Source organism: Delphinapterus leucas, chromosome 2 (assembly GCF_059928025.1).
Source record: "Delphinapterus leucas isolate spDelLeu-1000000601 "Yukka" chromosome 2, BTC_Dleu_Yukka2, whole genome shotgun sequence".
In the NCBI taxonomy this organism is placed as follows: Eukaryota; Metazoa; Chordata; class Mammalia; order Artiodactyla; family Monodontidae; genus Delphinapterus; species Delphinapterus leucas.
In genome coordinates, this window is record NC_143130.1 from 155,613,069 (window position 1) to 155,618,112 (window position 5,044).

Sequence of the window (5,044 nt, forward strand, 5' to 3'; positions counted from 1 at the left end):
CTATTGGCACTTTATTGGAAGTGAATCGGATTCCCTTTGGACTAAGGAAGGGCAGACTTCTTCTTCTCTAAGAATTGTTCATTCAATTCAGACAGATGCCAAATGCATGGAGAACTTTGATTCTGTTGTAAGAAGCCCAGAATGGAGGTCATGGGACCCATGCTGATTCAGGTTTTCAGGTTATCTCAAGCAGCTCACTTCACTGGTCTGACCAGATTACAATGATTCTCAAGCCCAGCTACACGTTAGCATCAGCCCGGGAGCTGTTCCAACCTATGGGTGTGCAAGCCCCATCCCAAAGCGATTTCACCAGAATCTCTGCCAGGTAGGGTGAGGTATCAGTACTTTAAAGAGCTCCCTGGATGATTCTCATGTGAGATCCACTGGACCAAGAGATCTCCATGATCCCTCCCAGGCATCCTGGTGCGTACAATAATGTATGATTCAGAGTAGACATTTAGTATATGCTTATTGAATAAATGGATGAAGATTCTGACTCACTTTTTTTGCTATTTCCATATTCACCAAAAAAAAGAAAATAAAAAGAGCTGAATTCCAAGTAAGGATCCTAGAGCAGTACTGTCCAATAGAAATTTCAGCGATGATGGAAACGTTCTGTAATCTGTGCTGCTCAGTATAGTAGCCATAAACGGTATGTGGCTACTGAGCACTTGAAATGTGGCTAGTGTGACTGAGGAGCTGGATTTTAAAGTTTATTTAATGCTGATTAAATTTAAATAGCCACATGACTTCTGGCTACCACACTGGACAGTGCAAACAAAGAGTACGTACCTTTAATGAACACATCTATAGCTGTGTACTTCCACGTTCCCCTTTTACCAACAGCACCCCATTTTCATTTAGGGCAGCCCCCTGTCACCAACACCTGCAGTCTTTTGGGGACAGCTAATGAAGTTGCCCTGCCCTTCTCCAGCCAAGGGGTGAGCCCAGGACACAAGCTACATCAACCTCTCCAGAAATTTTACTCCAGCTTCAGTGTCACAAGAATAGAAAATGAGGGCTTCCCTGGTGGCGCGGTGGTTGAGAGTCCGCCTGCCGATGCAGGGGATACGGGTTCGTGACCCGGTCCGGGAAGATCCCACATGCTGTGGAGCGGCTGGGCCTGTGAGCCATGGACGCTGAGTCTGCGCGTCCGGAGCCTGTGCTCCGCAACAGGAGAGGCCACAACAGTGAGAGGCCCGCGTACCGGAAAAAAAAAAAAAAAAAAAAAAGAATAGAAAATGAGTTGGAGTAGATAAATACCAATGTTAGTACTGGCATTAAGACACTGTGTATCGGTTTCCAGAACATTAGTCCAGAGTTTGACGATCACAACAGTGATATATGAGATGGGCTAGGCATCATTATCATCACCATCCTTGTCATCATCAAAGTCCCTGGTACCTAGAAGATGTGCCAGCTTCTGAACTAAGTACTTAAGTTGCCTAGCTTCCCTGTGCATCATTTCTTCATCTGTAAATTGGAAATTGACTCCTCCTAACCTCTTCCAGCGTTTTTGTGAAGACAGATCAGGTCCATAAGAGCTTTGAGCCAAATAAGGAGTTACCCAAGGTTTTGCTCTCTGGGCATTAGTGTGGGGGAATCATGAGAGGATTTGATGCAGGACACAGTATCTAGGCCCAGTTTACAAGCTGTGTGACACCAGGCAAGACACTTGTCCTTTGTGGGCTTTCAGTTAAAATGAGATTGAGTTAGACAACTCCCTTTCCAGTTTCTCCATTTTCTAACTTATTTGCATGCCCCTCCCACCTGGACTGACACCTATCCCTTCCCACTTCTAAGAACACCCCCCAGAAAACTCTCTAGCCAAGACCATGCTGGCCTTGTGGCCAACTCATTTCTTCTTTCCCCGACAACCCACCTGACCAGAAAGTTGCCCGGGGTAAGCACTCCCGTACCTTCCTGTACTAAGCGTCTGGCAAAGCACTTTACTGGAAACATGTTTAAACATCTCCTCTACTAGTAGACCATAGCCCTACTAGGGCAAAGACCATGTCCCTCTTATTCACCACTGTATCCCCAGTGCCTAGTACAGGGTTAGGCACATAAAAGGTGCTCAGTAAGTACTTACTGTTTGAATAAATACCCCAAATCTATCTATTTTATTATTTATCATTTCAGGAAACCCACAGTATTCATTATCTAATGCTGTGTAACAAAGTATCTCAAAACCTACCGGCTTAAAAACAACAATCACTTCTTAGCTCCCAATTTCTGTGGGAGAGAGATTCAGACAGGGTACCGTGGGGTTGGCTTGTCTCTGCTCCTTATCTGGAACGTTGGCTGAAAGACTCAAAGGCTGGGGGCCGGAATTGTCTCAGTTCACCACCTAGCTGGTGGTTGAGGCAGGCTGTTGCCTGAGAGCCTAGCTGGAGATATTGGCCAGACCACTTCATGTCACCTCTCCCATGTGGCTTGGGCTTCCTCACAACATGGTGGCTGCGTTCCAAGGGTGGGTGTCCTGAGAGAGTAAGAAAGAGACAGGAGGAATGTCTCCTTTTTATGACCTAGGTTTGAGAGGTACATCCCATCGCTTCCACCACCTTCTATTCATTAGAAGCCAGACACTAAGTCCAGCCCACATTAAAAAGGAAGGGGATTAGACTCCATCTTTTGAGAGAAGTGGTAAAGAACTTGCAAACATATTTTAAAACCATTACAACCATTTAGCTAGCACAAGAGGCAAAATGCATGGTGAAAGCTAAGTGTCTGAAGAAGCAGGAATTCAGGTCAGATTTTTAGCTGTGTGAACGTGAGGAAATGACTCTCTGAAACTGGGTTTCCCTATCTAAACAATCAGTAGGTTGCAGTTATTGGTCCCTGGTGGTGTTTACATGCTTGGAGTCTTCTTGCCTCAGTCATCTTAAAAGGATTCCCTCATAACTTTCTTGACATCCACTGACCCTTCCCATCATTGATCACCCTTGGTTTCTGACAGTGGAGGCAGCAAGAGTTTGCTACTGGAGCTAGGGGACCTAGGATTCAGACACCAGGGGCAACTTTAAGGAACAGATGTTGAACCACTGAGGACCTCGGGATTCTCCAAGGTCTTCTCAGTCCCAGCCCAGGAGAGGTGAGAAACGCAGCAGTCACAGACCTGAGGAATCTGAATCTGCCTGCTGGGGCCCAGGGATCTGCATTTACTTTTTCACACTAACTGCTGCTGGGGGGAGGGGAGGAGTTTAAAGCGAGTACCCTGGCTGTCTCATTTTAGTCAAGTTCCTTGCTTTTGCTCCCAGTTCGAGGCTTTTCCGCTCCACCACTCCGTGAAAGGGGGAGGGGGAGGGTGCCTTGGGTCTCTGCAGTCCTGGGCCCCGCATACAACAGTGAGCCGTACTTTCGCCTTTTTCTGGGCCGGCTGACCCTCCCCAGCCATCGCCTCGCGTGGGTCATGGTCCTAAGACTCGGGCGGAGCATCCCCCTGCCGTGTGCGCCCGGCGCCCAGAGCCGGGTCCTGGGAGGCCCACAGGGGCGAAGTCAGCACACCGCTATCACTGGTGCAGGTTATGGGGTGGAAAAGGGTGACTTTTAACCCTTTCATTTTCAAGGGGTAGTGACCCTGACCCCTTGATAGCCTCCTTTAAGGAACACGCGCGCCGGGAGATCTCTGTGCTCACCCAGTGTGAAGACCCCGGCTGACAGATAGGGAAACCGAGGCCCATAGAAGGCAGTGATCTGTTGCATGTCCCACACGATCTAGAACCCTGGATTTTCAAAACATAGTCTGGTTTCTACACCCTGAGGGAAATTCAGGCAGACAGTCCCCTAGGAAATTCCCGACCGCGGGCCTTCCGAGCCCGGAATTCCCTCCGTGGAGTTTGAGCTCGGTTTGGCACGTTGCGAACTTCGCCTGCAGCTCTGCACCGGCTTCGCGGCGTCCTGAGAGAGGGGTGAGAGGGGAGCGCAAGCCCACCGGCATCCTAGAGGTAACTGGGGGCAGAGGAATGGCTGAGGGAGAAGGAGGCCCCGGCGGGAACGCACTGGCCCTTTAAGGGGGGGACGGAGCGCATGCGCGGCGCGGGCCGGAGTCGCGCCGGGTGGGCGGCGGGCCGGCAGTGGACCCCGCCGGCAGCTGCTGGGTCCTGAGGCGGCGGGGGTGGCGGTGGCCTGATCTTCGCCCAGCCTCGGAGAAGCGACCTGCGCGTGGACCCCGCGCTCGGCGGGCTGCTCTCCGGCGACTAGCGCAGCCCGCGCTCGCCGAGGCTTTGTCACTCGCCTCTAGCTTCATCCGCGGCCGTGGCTGCGCGAGCCTCCGGGCTTGCTCTCTCCGCCCAGCTGTCCTGCCTCCAGCCCTTAGCTGGGGGCGTGGGGTACGCAGCTGGAGCCCGAGCTAACAGCCGCGGAGCATCCTTCGCCCGTCCCGGCCGCGCCACCGCCCATGCTGCAGCCAGTCCAGGGCGGCGACCCTGTGGCCGCAGCCCGCCTCTCGGTGACCCTGCGCCCCGCCCGAGCCTTCCCCGCTGAGCCCCGGGCCCGGGAGCGGGACCCGCGCCCCGTGATGGCTCGGCTGGCGCAGGTTGGCGCCGGGTGCCCGCCATCCGCCCGCTGAGACGCGCCCGGCTGGGTACCGACGGGGCCTTGGCGCTCCCCGCTTCTCTTCCCCGCCGCGCCCTTCCCCCTTCTGGGGGCTCCGCCGCTCCTTCCCGGGGGCGAGGGCACAGGGGGCCGAGACAAAGCCCACTTTGTGCGGGGAGTTGGCTGCGGGCGTGGAATGTGCGCGTCGGCGCGCGCCCCCTCCCCGCGCCCCGCCAGCTGCGAGTCTTGGCTCCCAGACTCGTCTCGTCGGAGAAATCGCGCCCCCTCACCGCCCTCCGGTCCGGGGGTCCCGGCTTGGAGCTGACGCGGCCTGGAGTCGGGTCAGTCCCCCACCCCGGAGCGCGCGCAGGTGTGAGAGTGCGATATTTTGTAGTGGAATTTGCTTTCCTTCAAAACTGGGAGCTGGGGCGCCCAGTCGGCGTGGGCACTCGTGCCTTGACCCTTTCGTGGCCGCAGACCTGAGCTGCCTGGCCTCAGTTTCCGTCTG